Here is a 24754-nt window from a genome sequence, read left to right as displayed (position 1 = left end):
TGGCAGTGAATGGGCTAGAGTCCTTTAAGTTTCCACTACCATCCAAAAGCCCTTCATAGCCATATACAGAGCAAATGGAATGTCAGGCAGACAAAACCATATTTAACATGTACAACTCAATTCATGAAAATTGCCTCAAGTCCCAAGGAATGAGGAAAGGCATTGAGATAAAGAACCGGTGACAGGGAAAGAGCAAAGATTAATTCTTTTTTTGTGATCCAAAACGCACTAAAGTCAATAGGAATCTTTCTATTGTCTTCACTAGGCATTGAATCAGGACATGTCTGAAGATAATAGCTTGTGTACCTGCATTCCTTAATGTCTGTCTCAAATGGCTTCTTTTGTTTCTGAGCACATTTCAAGTGCTCATTGTGAAGGAAGAAATATGTCAGCTTTGCCTGACTCAGATTTCACTCTCTTTCCATTCTTGAAAAAAACAAAATTAGTTTCAAAAGTTGGAGTGTTGTAAACATGAAGGATAGTTTGCATAATGCAATATGATTTTTTTGTTCAACATAAGTAATAAACTGTAGTAAATAAGGTCATTAAAGTAATGTTTATAAATGAATCAAGACTAGATCAAAACACCTGAGATTTAGTAAAATAATTAGATCACGGAGGTAGATATTCAAGCAATGTGTGTTTAAAGATATTTTTAGTGTGTTCTTTCAAAGCGTACCCATTTATCTTCTATCATGGCTCTCATTTCAAGAAAAAAGTTGTATAACCACTAACTTTGGTTTAATGATTTATAATATCAAAAAGCATCTTCTGACCTACAGTAAAAAGAAACCCACAAAGTAAAATATCCTTTGCAAGGAGACTCATCTCTTTAGTGGATTTGAATATGATGGCACCATCACTTAGAGAGGCATGCATATACTGGTTTAAACTGGATTCTCTAGAGATCAGCAGATAAATAACCTGAGTTTAACCTGACTTGGGGCTTTCTTTCTGTTCCTCCTGTCCAAGGGGTGGCTATGAATCTTTAGGGAAATGTTGGAAGGACTATTGCTGGTCAAAGCCCTTCTGGAGCTGAGAAGGGGAGTGATCTCTGATAAGATTATTAGTAGGTTCTTTAATTGTTTTTAATGTTTTCCTCTGTAATGCTTTTACCTTAACAATTAAAGTGCTTGCTTAAAAGAGTTGTGTGCAACTTAATTGTGGCAATTAAACTGATTACCACCTCTGAGGAGAAAAATAAAGCAGGCCTGCATAGGCAGTCTGACTTTGCTGTGGAATTCACAGTGTAGGCAGGGAATACCCCCGACAGGAGGGAGAGAGAGACATGTGTCTCCACCTAAGAGAGGTAATGGCTGGGGAGCAAGAAGCCTAAGACTGTCTGCCCTTGCTGACCAGGAAGGAGAAATATAGGTTTCTGAAACCTGCATCCCAAGCATAAGAACATAAGAATGGCTGTACCGGGTCAGACCAAAGGTCCATCTAGCCCAGTATCTGTCCACCGACAGTGGCCAATGCCAGGTGCCCCAGAGGGAGTGAACCTAACAGGCAATTATCAAGTGATCTCTCTCCTGCCATCCATCTCTATCCTCTGACGAACAGAGGCTAGGGACACCATTCTTACCCATTCTGGCTAATGGCCATTTATGGACTTAGCCACCATGAATTTATCCAGTCCCCTTTTAAACATTGTTATAGTCCTAGCCTTCACAACTTCCTCAGGTAAGGAGTTCCACAAGTTGACTGTGCGCTGCGTGAAGAAGAACTTCCTTTTATTTGTTTTAAACCTGCTGCCTATTAATTTCATTTGGTGACCCCTAGTTCTTGTATTATGGGAATAAGTAAGTAACTTTTCCTTATCCACTTTCTCCACATCACTCATGATTTTATATACCTCTGTCATATCCCCCCTTAGTCTTCTCTTTTCCAAGCTGAAGAGTCCTAGTCTCTTTAATCTTTCCTCGTATGGGACCCTCTCCAAACCCCTAATCATTTTAGTTGCCCTTTTCTGAACCTTTTCTAGTGCTAGAATATCTTTTTTGAGGTGAGGAGATCACATCTGTACACAGTATTCGAGCAAAGGGAAAACATTCATAGGGAAGGGGTGCAGACCAAGCTGGAGGAAAAAAGCATCTCAAGCAGGTGGTTTAAAGAAATAAAGCCTACAAACAATGGAAGATGGAACAGATCAGCAAGGAGAGCTACCTCTTGGAGGTAAGGAAGTATAGAGATAAAATGAGAACTGCCAAAAGCCAAGAGGAGTTGGACCTGAGATTTAAAACTAGTAGTGAAAGGTTCTATAGCCATATAAATTAGAAGAAAACAAAAAGTGGGACTGCTAAGCACTGAGGATGGGGTGGAGATCCAACACCTAAACAAATATGTTGCCTCTGTTTTTAAATGAGGCTAATGAAGAGCTTGGGGTCGTGGCAGGGTGGCAAATGGCAATAAGGATATGGAGGTAGAGATTATCACATCTGAGGTGGAAGTCAAAAATCAGACAGTTTAATGGGACTAAAATCAGGGGAAGGGTGGGGAGGATAATCTCCATTCAAGAATATTAAAGAAGTGACAGATGAAACTGCAAGACCAATAGTAGGGATTTTTAATTAATCTGTAAACTTGGGGTGATACTCTATGACTAGAGAATTTCTAATATAGTTCCTATTTTTAAGAAAGGGGAGAGGGGGAAGTGATCTAGGAAACTACAGGCATGTTAGTTTGACCTCAATTGTACGCAAAGCCTTGGAACAAATTTTGAAAGAGAAAGTATTTAAGGACATAGAGGTGAACGGTAATTGGGATAAAATACAACAGGGTTTTACAAAATGTAGCTGATGGCAGACCACCCCGATCTCCTTCTTTGAGAAGATAACTGATATTTTACACAAAGGAAATGCAGTAGATCTAATCTATCTGGATTTCAGTAAGGCATTTAATACAGTTCTACATGGGAAGTTAATAAAGTGGAGAAGATGGGGATTAATATGAGAATTAAAAGGTGAATAAAGAACTGGCTAAAGGGGAGACTGATGGAATAAAGTAATTTAGAACCTTAATCATCTAATTATTCCTGTTCCTACATTTTGATTGAGACCCTTTAATTTACAAAATCAAAAACTTTAGTCAAGATTTTTAAAAAACGGGCACCTCAAGTGATGCTCCTAAATCCATGTTGAGGTGCCTAAACAAGTGGTTTCACTTTCAAAAATGCATGCAATGATTGGTTTTCACCGACTTAAAAAAAATAGAATAAGATTAGTGAAAGCTCATATGATCAAATGTTAAAAGGTAATGAAATAAAAGACTAGATAAACCTCCAAGAAGAAGAGATGAGTCCAGCCCAGACAGTACTGGCCCCCATATTCTTAGGCAAAGGGGACATTTTGGTGGAAAATCTGGAAGCAGTCAATGTTTTACCAGATTGTGGACTTTTTCACCTTTGAAAATGGCCTGAGCTAGAGGTTAACAGCAAAAATATTGGCCATCACATTTCTTTCCTCCATTTTCTTAACTATTGTGTCTCATTTTCAAATAACAGGTGATTGTTTAAATGTCCTGCCCTCGCATACAATTTCTTTTGTAAAACAGTCAAAAATTCCCTACAGTATGTTTTAAATGTTGGAGTGTGATGTGATTTTATTGAATAGATAGAGGAACACAATGAAACGAAAGCTTATTTAAATAATATTGAACACTTGAAAATGTTCCTTTCTGAATTTTTGAAGTATTAAGTTTACTTATTCTATTTTTTTTAATAAAGTTGTCCAGGAGACTTAATCCTAAAGATCAGAGTATATTTTTTGAAGTTACAAGAGGGAACTAAATTCAACTTTGAGAAAGGTCTGTGGCTGCAACCTTAACAAAAGATGGTGTTACCTATCCATAATATATCAAACCCAGCCTGTAGAGCTGTTACTAGAACTGTATACTCCAGAAACTCAGGCCTCTGCCTCATGAGCTTAAATAGAATCTGTCAGCTTTAGGACCCATACGCTGTATGCAGTGTTGTTAGGGTGACCACATGTCCTGATTTTATAGGGACAATCCTGGCATTCAGGACTTTGTCTTACATAGGCATCTATTGCCCTGTACACTTTTTTCCCCCCACACTTGCTATCTGGTCACCATAGTTGTTGTAGCCATGTCAGTCCCAGAATATTAGAGACACAATGTGGATCAGGTTCTGAGGGACAACGTGTTCACAAACATTAGGTCCAAATTAAGAGTGGGAGAAACAGGCCATGGTACCAGACCCTGATCTCATTAAAGTCAATAGCAAAAATTTCCCAGTAACAATGCTTTGAGCAAGAAAGGACAAACTCTTCATCACACAGAGATTTAAGCATGTGGAAAAACAGGAAAGGGTAACAAACTTCTTTTTGAGATACAGGGACACAAAGAATATGGGACAAAGGTCAACATTTCAAAACAGGGTACATTTTTATGATCTGAAATTCAAAAAACATTTGCTGAAACTTCTTCAAACTTTGAAGAAACTTTCTTAATTTTATTGAGTTTTAAATGGCATTTAGTTAGTGTGCAGTGTTATTAATTTCCATTTTACACCATAAAACTTGAATGTAGAGAAATAGCCATGTCATAAATCTATTCCAAAGCACAAACTTTTTATCATGGCCTACTTCATGTTGTTTTTCTCATGCAGGTAGTCCCACTGACTCCAGTAGAGGTACACATTTGTCTCATTGTGTGATTATTTCCAGTTCAATTTGTTTTTTTAAAGATAAACCTTATTCAATATTTTTATTATGTATTTATTTGGCAGAGCAGTTCAGAAAAAAAAAAACTACAAAAAGGTGTCTTTTAGAAACATCCTAGCTTCACATACTGTTTGTTTAAATATATCACAAGCTGACAGAGTCAGGTGTTTTTTGTTTTGTTTCTTTTGGTAGGAATTGAATTCAAATATAGTCAAGCAGCCAAATTGAAAAATAACTTGTAAAACATTGTTGTGGGTTGTCATTAGCAACTTTTTACAGTGTTTTATAAAGAGTTTAAGCTCTCAGTTGGTGCTTCCCACAGAAGTGTATAGGACAAAACTGAGTGAATACATGCAAGTAATCACACACACAGCACAGTGTAATCAAATAGAAATACAGAATGAAATGAAATCTGTCATCTTTCGTCATCTGAATCTAAGCTGTCAGATAGTTTTCCATATATTTCCAGAACAGATAACACAATCAAAGATGCAACTAAGCTGTTTTCCTAATTTCTGAGTGTATTTCCAGTTCTTCTTATAACCTTTCCCAAAGATGTATATCTGCTATTCTAACAGTTTCCTAACCACCACACATTTACCTCTGTCCTGCTCCTAAAGTGCCAATCCCTTATTTTCTCTAGACTCTAAATTCACTAATAGTTGCTCGTCTACATATATAACTGTCACGTGAGCTACACAGAAGAAAGATTGCTATGCTTCTTGACTCAAGGACACGGTTACCCACTTTTGACCCGAGCAGCTAGTTAAAGTGCTGGTCCTGGGGATGATCCACTTGAGACTAGAAACTGGTGATGGAGTCTGGTATTTTCTTTGAAGCTGTCCTGTTTATTTACAACTTGTACAAGGTCCTGCTTATCCAAATACAGGATGAACCAAAAGGCAAAAAGGAGTAGTTTCTTAATTTACGGGCCCAAACTTTTCAGCCAGCACCTGTGACCCAGAACGAATCTCTAAGTTTCACTCAGAGTCCATCATGCTTACAATCTTCAGCTTGGATTTATTCAGTCTGCTGCTGTCTCAATTTCCATCATTTTTTGCGTTCTGCCTTCCTTCACACACACACCCGCTCCCAGACAGTGCAAAACTCCTGGGCAGGTTCACATAGTCCTTTTGCCAGTGAAATTACTAGGCAGCAGGTTTAAAACAGATAAAGGAAGTAATTGTTCACACAACACACAGTTGGAACTTGTTGCCAAGTGATGTTGTGAAGGCCAAAAATAACTATTTTTTAAAGGTAAGTTCATGGAGGATAGCTCCCTCAATGACTATTAGCCAAGATCGTCAGGGATGCATCCCTATGATTTAGGTGTCGCTAAACCTCAGACTGCTACATGCTGAGACTGGATGACAAGGGATGGATCACTTGATTATCTTGTTCTGTTCATTCATTCTGAAGCATCTGGCACTGGCCACTGTCAAAAGACAGGTTACTGGTTAGATGGACCATTAGGTTGACCCAGTATGGTTGGTCTTACATTCTTTAGGTGGAGGATTGTTATTAATTAATCCTTACAGTCATGTTATTCAAAGGGTACATTCACACCCATTGATCCCAACCAGGTTTTAATTCAACTCATAACAAGGTTTTACCCAGCTCATAACATTATTCATGCACTCTAACATTATTGTCCCAGTACAGATCAAGAGGCACCCAAATACTAATTGTCTTCTAGGCAGTGGTTAAATGGGAACTAGTCCAGTGCCCCATCACCACTGTAGCAGGAGCTGCAGGAGGAATTCTGCCTCAGATTTCTAAGGAGGTTATAAGGGGATCCTTTGTAATAAGTGATCAGAATCTTGGAGAAGAGAGGGAACTTCCATGAAAGCCATTGGTTTTTGTGGGGAAGGAGATTGCTATCTTGAAACCCACCTTTGTCTGGCATGGTGAATTTTCCAAAGTGACTGAAATGTAACATGGTGTCTTCTGAATCTGTAAATATGTTAAACAAAAAAAAAACACTGAAAAGAGCTGAGAGAAGTGTTTCAGACAAACAGTTTATTAACAGAAAATTGCAGTTTCTGGTCAAAACTATTCACAAATTCAAGTCGAATGTGGTCAATTATTTCAGCCAATGATTGATTAAAAAAACACAACAGTGATTATTTCAACATTCCTAAAACAAAAAAATATTGACTTTGTTTCTCAATTTGTTTCATCTTGAAATTTATCTAGATTTATTTTAAAAGAAAACAATGGCAAAAAACATTCCCCCAACAAAAGAAAAAAAAAAAGAGTTTTGTGCCAACTAGTTATTTGTTTGACCCAAAATGTATTTTTTTTTCCAGTTTTTCATTTGAGCAAGAAAACTTAAAACAAAAAAAAAATCAATTTTGGATTGACCCTAACAAAAATAGTTTGACTACCAAACCAGTAAATGAATTATTTGCTCAGCTCTACAGTTTAAAGTAATCAAAAATAGTATGAAACATGTGTAACCTGGACTAGAGGCATTACTGACTAGGGCTTTTCAAGAATCCTGATGAGTATACAAGATTTCTATGTCTCCAAATCAGAAAATTAAGATGAGAGGAGATAACCATACATGAATAATGGAAAGACTTGGCAATTTTGATGAGACAATGTAGACATTCCTTTGATTCTTCCTCTCTGGAGATCATTTGACAATTGAGCATGAGAGAGCACTTTGGCAATCAAATAGATTAGTCTCCTGTTGACCAGAGTCAGTTTCATCATCATAGTCACCATAATATGATTGTCCTAAGGGGCTTATCACACAATTGGGTCTTTTTTTCCTGGTATTCTGCCCAGATCAGATGAGTATAAGGATACAGATAACATCACTGTCTCCATGGCTGTGTCCTGAGTAATTTTTGACATGTACATATAGGATTTCTATTAGAACTAATCAAGAAAGCAAATTTGTACAAATCTTTCCCCAATTTTTTCCTCCAAAATTCAAAACTGTTCAAATTCAACTATCTCTATTGTAGATCAAAAAGAGGAGGTAAGTTTCACAAAAAAAAAAATTGTCAACATTTTTCCTTATTTTTTAGTTCAAAATTTTGTGTAAAAGAGTGGGGAAATATTAACCAGTTCCAGCACCTGTAATGATATCCTCCTTCATGCATCATTTCCACCCCACATTATTCCTCATCTCTTACATATCACTGTTTTTTACTTCAGGAATAGCAAGAGTTTGGAATAGCCAGCCAAGAGAAAGAGCTACCATTACAACCTTTGCTGTGAGGAGACTGGAAAGGTTAAAGATATTCATAAGCATCTTGATTCCAGTAAAAACCTTGCATCCCACAGACTATATGGCATAAACCTTTCATGCTTTTTGAGCTCACACATTGCCACACCTATTATCTTTTCCACAACCAGCAATATTTGTCAATGTTTTAATGGTTGGTAGCCTCCATAAATGATGGATCATAATGTTATTTTGGCTCACTGTATTTATGTTTATGCTTCGACCAGGTGGGTTAGGCTTTCCATGATGAATGGACATATTTTAGTTTTTCATTTTGTGATATATCAAAGTATTGATACTGTCAGTCATTATTTTGAACTAGACTCACACAAGAAATAGGTCCTTTCCAGTAGGTAAATGGTGAATGTCACCATTTGACTTTAAACACAATATTAAATTCATTAAAGAATTATGAAAACATCATGCCCACACTGCTGCATTCAGCAAACAGCCATTTCAGGTCTTCTGATTTTAGGAAATGTGTTCAAATCAATTCATCAAGGTGATGAGAGTTTCTATTAAGATGATGGATAGCATTTGCTAGCGCTTTTGTTTAGGAGTGTGTTTTCTGTGAGTAGGAAAAAAAAAAAGTAAAGTATATCTTGATCTACAGCCAAAAGCTCTTTGAATCAAAACTTCAACTAGATTTATCACTCTGGAAATTTTCAGAGTTCATCGATTGCTGCACTCCTAGTGAAAAAACAAACAAACAAACTTGGTATCTAACAAAGAATTTTCTGTTTCCTTCTAGTACAGCTTGATGGAGGTCAGATTTCTATTTCTTTTCTATCCTTCAGTTCAGTGTATGTATTATTCCTACATGAAATATCACAGAAGTGTTATGGATCTCAAGTACAGAAAGCTGATTCTCTAGGAACACAATCTTAAAGTCTGCATATCTTAAAACCTACATTAAAGGCAATGAATCAACATAATACATAAGTCATTGATTTAAACAGCCACATTATGTAATATTATGTGACCCTTCCTCTTGCATGTCATCACCTGCGTGACATGTCATATCTAATTTACATGGTAAACTCCTGATCTAAAATTCCAGCTTATTTATGGTACTATTTGAAAAAAGTTTAGAATTGTACTTTTACAGAGTATTAGTTATGGCAATATGTTGTACACCATTTCTGGGTCTGCTTTATATCATTACCAACTGAACCAATAACTTCATATTTCTGACAATAATATGTTTGAACAAAGATTTATAGCCAGATCCTCAGCTGGTGTAAAGTAGCAAAGCTCCATTGACTTCAGTGAAGCTACTCTGATTTGCTACCAGCTAAGGATCTAGCCGTTGAAACATATCTGCCCCTCTGAAGAAATCTACCTAAAGAAAAGCTTATGCTTATAACCTGGTCTGCTGATTAGTCCCTGTTTGAAGACATTAGTAATTTAGTCATAAGCAACTAATTAACTTCAGTAGCAACTGGGCAATTATCTGTTTCATGTGCACTGGGTACCATTAGACATATTGATATTTACACATTGTTTCAAATACTATATGAAAGAAACTATTGCCCCCTCCCCCAAAACCACAGTAAATTTAATTTCTATAGATGATACATACCTATTTTTATGTCAACCATTGCCTCAAAGTTTGGTAGCACTACAATAAGGAAGATATTCCCAATCCAATGTATCTTTGCCTTCTACATTTAGTCACCATTACTGATAAATACATAAAAAAAATGAATTTTGGGGTCTTTCAAAACATTTAGATGAAACATCCTATGAGGGAGGACATAGGATTTTATTCTACTCTACACAAACCTTCTACCTTTCTAGCAAAATATATACTATTGACAATTCTCTCACATTCTGGCTTTGTAGATGGAGTTCGTTCCAGGATCTACAGCTACCTGGTGTAATTTCTCTAGCCATTCCTCTCAATCTGTTGCCAAGCAATGAGATAGAATGCACCAGTCAGATAGAAATACAGCAGTTTAGAGTAGAAAAAAAATATTGACAGCTCCTAAATATACTTCTTTTCCTTAGTGCATTTATCTCTTCATACACAAAAGTGATTTCACAAGATGTTTCTGACTCCAAATATGAACTTCAATTTTATGGGCAGCCAGTTGCTTTCCATTTCTGTTTGTTTGTTTTTCAGAAGGCAACTTTATTTCCTGAAAGTCTATCTATCTATATATAATCCTAATCCAAAAATGCATTTGTTTGAAAATATTCATCTTCTTCCATTGGAATTTTTCACTAGCATACTATTCACAGAATAGTGGTGACTATTACAAATGTAATCAGGTTGAAAGTTGGGACACTCAGCTTCCAATTAAAATATATAGAAAAATCTATTAGCTACCATTCCTGCCCTGTTGTTTTTCATTAGACAGCATTGTATACAATGGATTTTTGTGGATTGCTACAGAAATGCAGAATTATTTTTATTTAATTCCTATTAGGATTTTGAAAACAATTATTTTTCTAGTGTAAACTGTTCTCTCATGCTGCCCACACTGAATATTTCAAATCATAGTGATATTATTTTTCATCCTTACCTCATTTTTATACTTCAAACCTAAGTCCAAACTTATTACTCAGGCAAAACCCGCCACTGAAATAATTTGGAGTTCTTCCTAAATAAAGAGAACTAGGCCATTAATATCACACTGTGTGCAACTACTTAATACAATTTGGTATTATTTTTGTAGCTATATAGTCTAGATTGCTATAAAAAATCCTCTAATTATACGCACTATTATCTAGAAAAGTTTCATTAAAATAATTTATGATCTGATTGCCTTCAACAAGAGCAGGAGCAGGCCTATATTGTAGTGGAAACTAAGAAATTATGTCAAACTGCATTTGATAAATCAGATTGATATTTTACTAAAAATTATGTAAATATATATATAAAATCAGTAAAAACAAAGCTTTGCAAACACAGAGCTATGCTGTGCCATTGTTTTCTAAGCAGAATTCCCCACTGAATTTATTAGAGGATTCTGTTTCAATATCAGTGGCAAGATAGGGGCAAGAACTCCTGGGTTTCTGTAAATCTTAATATTAAATTGGTCTCTGTTATTTTAATTGGTTTCTCTCAAGCACTCAAAATTGCTTATATTAAAAGGTCTTATAGACCAATCTTAAGTGACTGACATGGATGTAAAGTTCTTGGAATACAAACTTGGATTAGTATCTAACAGTTCTGTTGAAACTGCCCAAATGTGAGAAGTTTATGGGAAAGGTTCTAAAGATTATTTTTAAAAGTCATCCAAATGACTCCTGGCATTGGGAATGAAGATTCTGTTGAGCTGGCATGTAAAAGAGAATTTCTTCATAGAGAACAGAGGACTAACTAGTCATCTCACATACGATGTATCCCACATACGAAAGCTAAAGGTTGATCAGTGGATTAATCAAATAAAGGATATTACTGACTTTGAGAAGTTGAGGACCAACTTCTGTGGAAAGAATAAGGACTACGAGAAACTGGATTCAATATTTTGAGACTACATCAAAACTCATCAGCATACCTGCTGCAATAGGAACCTCATTCTCTTTATCATGATTGTTAATAAGGTATCCCATCTTCGCTAACGTTGTGATGGAGCTCTGTTTATTTCCACTATTTCTGTTTGCTATCTATTGACCATCTCATCTTCAAATCAACAAAGTCTTTAAAAATAGCTTCTTAATACAGTATGCTGCAATGGAACACCTTACATGCTATTGTACATATATTGTAAAATTCAATGTGTATGTATAATATGCAGGACTGTATACACACACACACACACACACACTTGGGATTTGTGAACCATGCAGTCTTTGAGAAAGGATTTGCAAGCTGAATACGGCAGTTTTGAGTTGGAAGCAAACCCTCCCATGCATTCTTGTTGAAGGTGACGAATGCAGTATAATTGCTTATATAGTTTCTGTAGTTCCCAAGTTCTTTTGCAGGTTCAGACTAATGTTTCATACTATTCTACATGTGTAACATATAGCTACCCAGACACTGCATATAGACAGAGATAATAGAAAATTCCACTGTTATTACAATTTAGGGCCTGGATTGTTAATACTAAACACATACAGTTTAGCAGAAATTATGCTATTTTTCTAATTAGCTCCAGAAGTTAGTACCACAAATCTCAGGATAAAGAAAATAAACATGTTTAATTTTGTAATATATTTGTGAAAGACACCACAAATTGAGATTAATAGCCAAAAAGTTGTGTTAGTGTTCATGCCAATGAGGGGGAAAAAAAAAATCAATAACTTCAATTCATAGGCTATTTCCACTGGACTATTTGAAAGAAGTGAGCTTCTTTGTAACCTATGGAGGTGGCTGCACATCATAAAATCCACATTTGATCTCCTTATTTCAGCTATTACATACTCATCTCTGTCATGACTAGGAGATTCTCTTAGGTACCTGACATCTCTCACATTTTGTGCTTGATTTATTTTTCCCCCCAAGTGCTTTGGCCATCTCTATTTAGTTATGGGGCTGGTTCTCTTAGTTTCTCTCCCTTTTCTTCCATGGGCTTTGTAAACACCTCCATCCGCATGACTTAGGTTGAGTAACAGTTCCCCTTCCCCTTCCCCTTCCCCCTCCTGTCAGCTTCTCACCATCTTTTCCTGGCTGCATTTCTAATCTTCCCTCACCAGCCTCTCCATTTACTCCAACTTGTCTTAGAGCTCCCCTTGCTGTTGGATGCTGTTATGATTCAGTCAATCCTCAAAGAAACTTAGCATATGATTAATGCAATATACAAATAACCATTTATAATATTTTGATGTAATTGTTCTTCCTAAGCAAAAATCACCTAGTCAACAGCTTATTTTAACACTCAGCAATGAGCACTGAATAGCTGTTTTTCTATGTGTTATTCTGCAAATCTCTCTAAAGAAATCATAATATAAAACAAAGGTTTCCTTGACTTCTTGCAAAGTCTGAAGGATCATTGCTCTTTGCTAGGAATTTCACTTCCAATATTTTTTCCTAACATAATTCTCTAAATTTTTGGGATAAAAGGATGATAGAATAATTACCATATCAAATTATTGTTCTATGTCTGTCTGAGTGCCTAATATTATAAATGAGGAGCTCACTGTGTAGATTATTATAAATTCTGTTCAGCTTTTAAAGATAGAAATGTCATCTCTCAAAGAAAGCATCATTCAATCACAATTCTTAAAATCAAGAGATTAATAAATATAGGGACTTACAAGCTTTTAACAGTTCTTATACATTTAAAAAGTGCACAATTGCAGTTAAAGAAAGTATAATCATTAAGTTATTTCTACTGAAAAATCATGGTATCTGCACATGTCATTAGCAACACTGTCAGCAGATGAAGTCAATTATCACTACTGTTTTCAGATAGTGAATATTAAAACCAGCACCTTCTCCTTTAAAAAAAAAGTGCAGGAGCTCAGATATTTCTAGTTTTAAAAGAACTGATGTTACTCGAAAGTATTACAAACCAGAATTCATGGATCTTGCTAATGTTCATCTGATTATTACTATATGCTTTTACTTTAAGTGTCTAGGGAGGTTTTAGTTTTACTAATTCCTGCCATAATACTAATTATTCCAGTAGACATTAGTGAAATTTTAAATATGATGCATCCCTTTAAACAAGAGTTAACATTAAAATTTAGTTGAGTGCAACATATTAAGATTAATTTTTTTAATGGAAACTGACATAAGGTCACCTTGTTTTGATGGAGATCATTGCAGTGAAGAGAAGTTTTCAACTTGATTATTCATCTTTGAATGCTGAACCATGCAAAAAAACTTGGCTGTGCTCTTATGGAAAGACCAAAAACTGAAATCCATCTGGGGGGGGGGGTGGGAGGGGGAGAGAAGGAGTAGTTGGCACCAGTGCATATAAAACACAGGACACAGGATCCATACAGAAGCTTCAAAGTACAATCTGATTAAGGATTCAATTACATTTTTTAAATAAAAGAATGGAGAGGATCTTAATGTGCTAGTTTCAAGGGGGGAGGGGGAAGGTCTCCCTTCCAATACCTCTGAGCCACTGAATTAAACACACACACACACTCTAATATTTCATTCATAATCCAGGATATAACTATACACCTATGTGGTACAGATTTGCATCTGCAGCTGAAAGAAAGGTGACTTATTTTTATTTTTATTTTTAGTGTGTGTCTCACTGATGTCTTGTAATGCATTACAAAGACGTAAGTGCAAAAGCTCAGCAGTTTCAAGTGACCTGACCTTTCCTAATAGCAAAAAGCATCTTCATTAGAGCTGGATATGCTTGTAAAACAGCCTCATTAAAATCAACAGGACTTTTAAAATTAAGCTTTCCAGATTACTAGGATAGCACATGAGCTGTAATATAGTCAGTAAAAGTCTCTCTCTCTCTCTCTCTCTCCCCACATATCTATATGAGTCAGTAGGGCCCACAACAACATCTGTATAAATAAATCTATGGAATTATAATTATTTTGCATTGGCAAGGTTGCTTGTGATGATTTTATTACTCAAAATTTTATACTTCCTTTTCTTCTTTATAAAAATGTCCTTCAGTATTTCACTCTGCACATCCCATCTCTTATCTCTTTCTCCTCTGTGGTTGAATTCTCCTCTGCTGCAGATCAGCATGCTGATATGCAGAGCTTCAGTGGATTGTTACAGGCAACAACAATCTTACATGTTATTCTATGCTGTGATTTCGACAGAACTCTTTGCATGGATCCAGCTGTCCGCAGAGATTTCATAGACAAATTTGAAGTTATCAGTTGTGACCACCAAATAACTAGTAGGTTCAGGTCCAAATTTTAAGGCATGACCCCCCCAAGACTGCAAGCTGGTGTGCACAGCATACTTTTTCAGACACATAAAGCTCTACAGCATTCAGGCAGGTTCTGTGACAGCACAAGGATCCAACAACAGGACTCTTGTAGAGTTGTGACTTAAGTAAATCTAGGTCTGTGAGTGCACTCAAGTGGGGCACAAACTAAAGTACACATCCAGGTAAGCACTTATGATTTCTAAAAATATGGGCCACTCATGTTTCTGGGCTTAATACATCTACTGTTTGACTTAGTTGCCCAATACAAAAAAAAATAAAATAAAATGCTTCCTTATGTAGACATCATTTACTAGACGGGCTTCTGAACTTCATTGAACGTGCTCCAGTTGGGAAGACCCTGTGCACAGCAATCTAGCCTTAGAGACTATAACTCCCATATGCCTTGAGGAAGGAGTGAGAGAGTCTTCCAGGGAGAGACTCTCTTCCAGGCGGTGGACTCCATTTTGGGAGAGGAGTGAGATTGCTGCTGTGGAGCTCTGTCCATACCAGGAACTGCTGCTAGGAAGCTGAGGTGGGCTGCAGTGAAGGAACTGCCTTGTTTGGGAAAGTACTTGCAAAGGAAGGGGCACAGCAGGAAGACTGAATATGAGGAGAGACAGAGTGATCTTCCCTCTGAACCAGGCTGCAGAGCTGCTGACATTTGGTGGAGCCAACTCCAGTCATCAGAGGGGTTGTGCAGCTTGTTGCCTTGGCTGGACTGATACACAGAACCAACAGAGTGCTGTCTCCAGCTGCAGATCTTCCCACGTGCCCATGCAAGCAAGTGGAGTTTACGCTGTGGGGTGGGGTAAATGGTGGCAGTGTAAATGCCAGTTAACTAAGTTTCATTTATTACTGTATATTATATTTGTTAATTGATTTAATTCAACTGCCCGTGTAGATTTAAATCTGTAGTGACATTTAATCTTAGTTTGTTAAACCCTGTTTTTTTAAGTAAAGGTGTATAAACTCTAAGTATATTGGATGTATATTACTTATAACTGATATTTTTTAGTTACACAGAGGCCACAGATTATTAATTATTATTAGAATAGGTTTATAGCCAGAGGTTTCCAAGTGACCTGACTGTGTACAGGGGCCAGCCAGGTGGATACATGGCTAATTTTAAATTCCTTTAAGAGTAAAGGGACTGCAGCAGAGGAGTGGATAGTGGATTCCCACCTATCCAACATCACCACTGGAATACTCATGATCTCCTTTAATGTCAACATCAGATGCCCTGGCACACAGGTGAGTGGTGCCTGCTCCCAAGTAACCCAGGGAGGAAGTATCAGAGTGATAGCCGTGTTAGTCTGTATCCACAAAAACAATGAGGAGTCCGGCGGCACCTTAAATCTGCTAGTCTTTAAGGTGCCACCAGACTCCTCGTTTTTCTGGGGGTGGGGTGGGATGTTACACTTGCATTCTTTTGCTAGATATACCATAGACCAGGGGTCAGCAACCTCTGGCACGCGGGTCGTCAGGGTAAGCACCCTGGCGGGCCAGGCCAGTTTGTTTACCTGCAGCGTCGGCAGGTTTGGCCAATCGCAGCTAACACTGGCTGTGGTTCACCATCCCAGGCCAGTGGGGGCTGTGGGAAGCAGTGCGGGCGAGGGATGTGCTGGCTGTGGCTTCCCGCTGCTCCCATTGGCTGTGGTTCGCCATCCCAGGCCAGTGTTAGCTGCGATCAACCAAACCTGCCAACGCGGCAGGTAAACAAACTGGCCCAGCCCACCAGGGTGCTTACCCTGGCAAGCCGCGTGCCAGAAGTTGCCGACCCCTGCCATAGACCAATAGAATAAATGATTAATATTAAGAGGAAATATACAAAATAGAACACTGCTGGTTACAGTACAACAGTATGATTGCTTATGATAAAGTCCTCCCGGAGAATAGCCACGCTAAGGGGAAGTAGTGTGCTGCACATCCACCTGAAAACCGCAGCTCCTCCTTTTAAACACAGCTCCTCCTTTCAAATGGCAAACACAACTGGCATTGGTTGCTATAGGAAAGGAGGGCACTGCAGTATGAAACCATTCCCACATATTATGAATGTGGAAGAAGCCAACCCCATGTACCTTTTTGCTTACCACGGCTGCCTGCAAACCAAAGTCTGTTGCCCAGCCATGTGTGATGTGTCACCATACCAGCAGGTGCTCAATATAAAAGGCAAAATGCAACCTTGTACCTAAAACACACGTGCTGTCTGCTGTGAATTGCTTGATTCACTGTGAAAGAGTGTCCCTTTTGTTCTCAGAAATGTATCTTCTGTAAAGTCCACTCTCCCATTTTTTCCTCCCTGCAGCTGCAAATGTTTCTATGATCCCCGCATCAACTCCATCCCTGAGGTTATTGCAGACTAGAAGAACAAAAAACACACCCCACACTTGCAATGACATTTTCAGAGCTCATGCAATCCTCTCACACTGCTAGGGCACAGCTGAATGCATGGAGGCATTCCATGGCAGAGGACAGGAAAGCATACAGTGAGCTGATTGGAACACGCAGGAGGAGATGCTGAGGCTAAACGGGGAGCAAACTGACATGATGAGGCGTCTTGTGGAACTGCAGGAAAGGCAACTGGACTACAGACCCTCACTGCAGCCACTGTGTAACCGCCTCCCCTCCTCGCCAAGTTCCATATCCTCCTCACCCAGATGCCCAAATACGGAGGTGGGGGCAGGGGAGAGGGAGGCTCCGGGCACCCTGCCAGTCAACTCCATAGGATGGCCCAAGCAACAGAAGGCTGTCATTCAAACAGCTTTGATTTGTATTATGGCTACAATAAGCAATATGGCTTTATCCTTCCCTCCTCCCCCACCCCATTATCAAACCCTATGTACACCCAGGCTTCCTTTTACTAGTCAGCATTGCCGGTCATCTCATTTTTTTAAAAATAAAGAAAAAGAATGATTCAGAACAATAGGGACTTTATTTCCTGTGCCAACTGTGGTTGAAGCAGTGTACATCTGAGTGGGCTCCATGCTTGCCATGCTATGGTGTCTGCATGGATAACCCAGGAAAAAAGGCGCAAAATGATTGTTTGTCATTGCTTTCAAGGAGGGAAGAAGGGAGGAGAGGAGACTGATGACATGAAGCCAAAACCACCCGCGAAAATGTTTTTGCCCCATCAGGCACTGGGAGCTTAACCCAGAATTCCAATGGGCAGGGGGACAGCTACTCACAGTGCACCACTCCATAAGTTGATGCTAGCCACGGTATTGAGGATGCACACTGCCAACCTAATGCACGTAGTGGGGACATGCACCATCAGCTGTATAAAATCAGTTGCTAAAGATTGACTGCTATAAAAATCGACCTAATTTCATAGTGCAGACATGCCCTAAAATGTAGCAAAGAATCTTTTAATAAAAGAGGGGGGGAGAGTAACTTGGCATTAATTTGGGAAACCACCACAAATCGGGTTCATAAACATAAACCATGAGCAAAAGCCTCACCCCCAAGTAAGTTGGGCACTGTTCTTTTCCCTCAGATTCTTAAGTCCAGCAACCAAAAGTCCTTTTAATGTGTCCATGCCTTCTCTGCACCCCACTCACAGTTATGGTCCTTCATATTGGTAAACATAACAAAATTCATTTGGTGGGGCTAAGGGGTTCGGAGTGTGGGAGGGGGCTCAGGGCTGGGGCAGAGGGTTGGGGTGCAGGGGGATGAGGGCTCTGGGTGGGCCAGGGCTGAGGGGTTTAGGAGGGGGCTCAGGGCAGAGGGTTGGAGTGTGGGGGAGCGCAGGCTGGGGGTGGGGATGGGAATGAAAGGTTTGGGGTGCAGACTACCCAGGTGTTGCAGTGGGGAAGAGAGGACTCCCCCCAGCCTTCTCTCACTGCAGCAACTCGGGGCTGCGGGAGCTCTGGTGGAGCTGGGCCGGGCCGAGGGAGGTGTACCTCTTCCCCAGCCACAGCAAGTCCGTGCTGAGGGAGGAGCACCCCTCCCGCAGCCACAGCTGGGGCTAGCAGGGAGGGGCACCTCTCCACCGGAGCCCTGGGCCCCTGCATGGGGCTTAATAGGCAGCTTCACAGCCCCCCATCTTAGAGGGAACTTCGCTTATCAGGTCCCCCTCAGTCTTTTCTCAAGACTAAACATGCCCAGGTTTGTTTTTTTAAAACCTTTCCTTGTAGGTCAAGTTTGAAGCATTTTAACATTTTTGTTTTTCTCCTCTGGACTCTCCAGTTTGTCCACATCTTTCCCAAAAAGGTGGTGCCCATAATTGGACACAATACTCCAGCTGAGGCCTCACCATTGCTGAGTACAGGAAAGCAATTACCTTCCTTATCTTACATTAAATACTCCTATTAATACACCCCAGAAGGATACTATCCTTTTCTCCACAACTGCATCACATTGACTCAGATTCAATTTGTGATCCACTGTAACCCCCAGATGCCTTTCAGCAATACTACCTACCCAGTTCTTGCCCATTTTGTAATTGTGCATGAGATTTTTTTCATTCCCAACTGACATACTTTTCATTGGCTTTATTGAACTGAAATGAAGTACTGGAGAGGAGAAAAATCCAGGGTCTTAAAAGCACCAGGAAAGTAAAGCAGCTGACTCCACAACCCTAAGCAGGATACTATGGAAAGTTGATTGACTAACACCACCCTTTTGTGCCTCAGTTTCCACATCCATGAAATCAGGATAATACTATTGCCCTCCTTTATAAAGCACTTTGAGATCTACTGTTTAAAAGTACTATATAAGAACTAGGTATGTTATTAACAAGACGGTTCCATCCCTGCCTCAGGAATCTTTTTACTCTGGAGCAACAAAAGGGGCAAGACTGTGTCCAAAAGGAGAGTGGGAACTACTTAATATACTGACACAATTTTATATCACGCTAGCTAGGATATTTACTGTGGTATTTGATATCTTATATTAAACAATTCTGACCAAACCAGGCAATCATATGATTTTTCTGTTTCTGATTTCTTTAATTGTAGCTTATGACCATTTCCCTGACAATGCAAGATTATTTTCTATTGTATGCCTGACAACATTCTGTCCAATGAAGCTTCCACGATTTTCCCTAGAAGATTATTTATGCCACAGTCTAACAGATCTCACCATTAGAAATGTCTTCCTAAAATGAAGCCTACCTTTTTCTGTTATTCTGTTTACTTCGTTTCATATTGTTACTCCTACATGTACTTTCTCTGGGACATCCATTCTCTGTCAATTACAAAGATTTATAATGCAGTCATTAATGTCTGTAGCTATTGTGATTTAATGAATATTACCACCAATAACCATACAGTGGCGTCATACAATTCTAGCTTCTCCATGGGCTAATTCACTTAGTGCTATTTGAACTTTCCACTGGCTTGGTCAGAGTTTTTCTTAAAAACACACCACACACTCACGATTTGACATTACTTGTCCAGCTGGGAGACTTTCAGATGGGTCAAATTCTACTTACTTTTTCCCCCACTCAGAGCAGGAGTAAATACATTTTGTGTAGAGACCTGTGGGTATCATGCGGGATGGAATCCAATCCACACACTGAAGTTTGAACACAGGGAGAAGTCTGCAGTCCCTCTGTGGCAGATACTTCAAAGCCATGGGTCAAACCTTCATGCAGCCCCCATATGGGGGTTTTGTAGCCACCATTTTATGCAGAGGACATCTCTGCTGTACACAGGAGGTTCAAGGGCCCCTGCATGGTTGCTCTGCATTATTCCCTTTCTACACAGAAGTAACACAGCAATTCTAATGGTTTGGGGGGATTATATCTACAATGAAGAGAGTTACCTACAGGAGTAATCTAAATTCTTAATTTATAATTTAAATTATAAGTGGAGATCTATATTCTGTGGGCCTGATTATTCCACCCTTACCTTACGTAGTACTATATTCCACTTATTGTTCCACTGTAATCAATGCTAATAGTGATGAAGGGAGAAAATTATGGGCCTTGAGATATCAGGCACTTAAACAGGGTCAGATTCTCAGCTGGTACGAACCATCAAGTTCCACTGAACTCCCCAGTGACTAATTTGCTGTACTCTAAATTAAGATAAATTGCTTTAGTTAATTAAGATGTAAATTATATATTTTGTAGTTCAAAAAAATCCTGTTTTGCAAAAATTATCAATACTAGTCTATAGCAATAAAAGTAAACTTATTTTAACAGATCTAGAGCCTCACTGGGAAAGAATAGAAATTTGAAGTTTGTGCATGGAGTCCTTAGGCTTTCTTGCAGATTAGTAATGCTCCAATTCTTAGGCCAAGACTCCTTCAGAACTAGAGAGGCGGTTGACTTCTAGAAACTTATTTTTGCTGAGGAAAATCTTGGGCCCACTTACTGGCCTCAATGCCACATATAGTGATGTATTGGCATTAAAGCAGAAGGTGGTCCCCAAATCATTCATTGAGCAATACAATATATTAAGATGACCTATTGTGTCAATGAGATTATCAATAAGCTTAGCATTGCTGAAGAAAGAGAAAGCAGACACAGATACCTACTTAAGTCACCATGTGTCTTGTCATAATAAAGGGTAGGGAAGTCTAAAAGCTGGAAAAATAGATCTGACTTAATTGCCAGTGTTTAGGCTACGAATGCTAAGGCAGGTGGGACCTAGGCCATGTATGATGCCCAATTTGATTGAGAGGCAGAAAATAAGCCTAAGACTGAATATGATGTCTATGTCCATGCCAATAACATTCTTGCTACCAAATGCTAACACAAGGAGGGGAGTGTCCATGTTGAGTCCTTGAATTTTCTACTGTCCTTCCTTCAGTGCTTTGGAACTGAAAATGTAGAACACTTAGAAGACGTTGGAGCTAGTGGATCTGAGAGTTAGTTTGATGACAGCATTATCTCAACATGGAAGAACAATTATTTATAAAAAGACAAAAAAGTTGATAGAACTTCAAAATGGTTTTGAATTTCACCAGAAATCCAATTTGGAATCCGGGAATCTAATTTAGAGATCTAATTAGAAAACCTTCTAGGTGGCTTTTCAAATGCAACTGGTAGTCAGGTTGGACACGAAGTCAATAGGGAGATACAGCACACCTAAACTTACTGTGACAGGAGAAAAATATAGTTAGTTAGTTGTAAAAATCTTAGTATCAAACATGGACAAGCTACTAACAATTAAAAGTAAATAGAAAACAAAGTAGTGCACTATTTTAAATATGAATATGCAAAATAGAAGTCATACCAAATGTTCTCAGTGGCAACCAGTACCTGAGGTAATTAAATAAAGCCTCAGGGATAGTGTCTACAATGTAACCTGTCTCCAATAGCAAACTGGAGACACTAGACCACTAATGATTATATGGCTTTACAACATTTTGGAGTCTGAGAGACTCCTCAAAAGAGTCTGAGCAGGGATCTGTGAAGGCAATTTCATATAGGAGAAGCTGCAATTAATAACTCAGACATTCTCTCTGTAGTATGTCTAATGAGACTATTAACAATTTGGAAGCATGTAACTGATGACTGAAAGCAGGTTTCTCCAATGATGTTTTCCAAGTCCCTTGGGTGTCAGTCACGAGCCAGAAACTGGAACTGATGAACTTTTTGCTCCTGTAACACCTGTGCAAAGTAATAGCCTAAGATGCCGTGTAAAAAACAGGATTTCAGCTGCCAAAGACAATCTATGTTGAGATATTAATTATTCCTTTGGGAGCTAGGTACAGTAAACTGCATTCTTTTAAAAGAAAAGATGAATACATCAGCATGGGTTTTCAGAGTCAAAGCCAGTAGAAGCCACTGAGTCTGAATAAGCAATTACTAAATTAAAGTGATAAGGAATACTGCTACATTTCAGGAGAGATTTTAGATCTTTGGTTACATTTTAAATTAGCAAGACTGCATAGTAATTGTTAGATCAGTAAAGGTACTTGCTTCCACTTGTATAAGTAAACATACAGTCTGGTGATTCCCATGTCAAAATCCTTTATCATCTTCAATTATACATGCATGGTTACGCTCTAAAACTTATGGAAAGGAAATAAGGGCTTATTTTTATGTGAAAATAAATGTATATAAACATCAAATGCTGCATTTTTGTCATATAAATAACCCCAAAAATGTGTTATGACAAAGTGTAGTGGTCCTGTAAACCAGACCTACTATCTGGCACCACTCAATTCTGAGAGTAAAGCATATCAAAGCTTACAGTCTAAAGGGACATCCTAGAGTTGGAATATCACACAGCAAAGCATGCTGGAAAAGTGACAGGGATTTAGCAGCTCCCTTTCTTCTACTAGAGAGGCAGGAGAGGGAGCATGACCTGCCATACATCTCTCTTGAGCCCCATTATGAAGGTGGCAGGTCTCTCCAGTCCAATGACCTGGTAATAAGCCTGCGAGCAGATTTGGATAAAGACAGTTAAAAAGCCATGAATGAGAGACAGATTGCTGGGTCAGAGAACTCCAGAAGATACTGATGTTTTGGGCCAAACTAGTCCTCAAGAGGGGGGCTAAAAAGGACCATGCTGAAGGATGTATCTTAGGGGGCAGGGGGAGGAGGGAAAGAGAAGCGCCTGTTACCTGTATAGGAGAATTTGGAGTTGCATGCAACTCCTGCTTTGTCATCTAGGGTAAAATGTCATAGCTCTCAAAAGAAGGAGGGGGCGGGAATTCCCTTCAGATCTCAGGGACCACTAGAGGATATCTGTTTGTACCTAAAGAGTGAGAGACTGGGTGAAGATTGATTTAGCCTATATTGCTGGTCACAGCGTTCCCTTGAAGGTTTTAGTGAAGATATGGACTTTTCAATTTAACAACAAGAATCTATATGACTTTTGATAGCCTGAAGAGTAGAGCTATAGTTTAGCTTTCCAGCTCAGCTCTTTCACCAGCAAGGAAACTTTGGCAATGATCATAGCACCAAGTAAAGACCCCTCACACTTAAAAAGTGCAGAAGTTCCCAAAGGCATATACATATTTTCTAAATGACAGAATAGAACCATCCCTTAGCCCTTGTATTGGACCCTCCGAGGGGGAGGGAAAAACAAAACAAAACACTCAACTCCATTAAGATCTTCTGATTTCTCTGAAAGAGGAAAGGATGGAGCTCAAAGGCAAACTTTTGCAGCCAGGATCCACAACTATGAACTCCACCATATAATCAACAAATTATGTCTGAAGTCAACAGGTCTAAATGCTCTTGAGTTTTATTTAGTACCAGAAAAAGAGTTCCAAAGAAACCAGCTCAGACATCAGGCCAAAACCAGATCTAAAATTGGAGCCAAAGAAAATTCTAGTTTGGAGCAAAGGAAGAATTTGGAGAGAAACTCCTATCTCCATCAGCACCTTCCGTAGCTTTGGGAGAATGTTTTCTTTTTGGTCATCTATCTTTTCTTAATGCTAGACTCAAGACAGGAGGCATCATGGCAGAGCCAGAAACAGAGCACATGAGCAGTTTGAACTGTTCATCTGAATCAGTAGATTGTGGTAGGATGATATATAGAGGAAAAATAGAGAAGAGTGAGCCATCACCAAGATGGGTTTTGTACTGAAAAAGCTGTATTAGAGCATATGAGCTGGGAATCATTGTTAAGTACAAAGCAAGGGGAAAATAAATTGGATCCTGTGGGAGAAAGCCAAGTGGCTAAAGATAAATGCCAAGAAGGGGAAAAAAAAATCAGTAGTACCTTAGAGGAACTGCCAAAAGGAATTAAGAACAGGTACAGGGGCTTTACCAATGCTATGAAACTTCAGATAAGCTCTCTTTAAAACACTTTTCAGCAAGCCAAAAATGGCAGTTAGTAGAATCACTGAAGAATTGCCAGAGATTTGCAGAGCCCAGACATAGCAGAGCTGCCTGAAGCTACCACAGATGAAGCTGCCCCAAGCCATGGTACAGAACTGGAAGACTAATATGCCAGCGGTGTGTCTAGAGACCCACTGCCCACTTTTCAAGTGAAATAGACGCAATTTGTCTGGGACATAGGCAATTCATGTGGTGGTGAAATTCGTTAGTGTTATTTATTTTAACTCCTTCTGATAGAGATTATAAGAGGACAGTGAGTTCATTAGGTTAAAATATTGTGTAAAGA

At 38.8% G+C, this 24754-nt stretch overlaps 1 long non-coding RNA gene across 1 annotated transcript; it reads right to left on the bottom strand.

Moving 5' to 3' along the window:
- Positions 1 to 202: 202 nt before the first annotated feature.
- On the bottom strand, positions 203 to 20711 carry LOC120406646. Its single transcript, XR_005599441.1, has 4 exons — positions 20576 to 20711; positions 19838 to 19910; positions 6576 to 6635; positions 203 to 426 (listed from the first exon to the last, which is right to left on the bottom strand). It is a non-coding gene; the product is annotated as an uncharacterized LOC120406646 (long non-coding RNA).
- Between the last annotated feature and the right edge of the window lie 4043 nt (positions 20712 to 24754).

This window comes from Mauremys reevesii, linkage group 5 (genome assembly GCF_016161935.1).
Source record: "Mauremys reevesii isolate NIE-2019 linkage group 5, ASM1616193v1, whole genome shotgun sequence".
NCBI classification, from domain to species: domain Eukaryota; kingdom Metazoa; phylum Chordata; order Testudines; family Geoemydidae; genus Mauremys; species Mauremys reevesii.
This window is presented reverse-complemented; position numbering and strand designations above follow the sequence as displayed.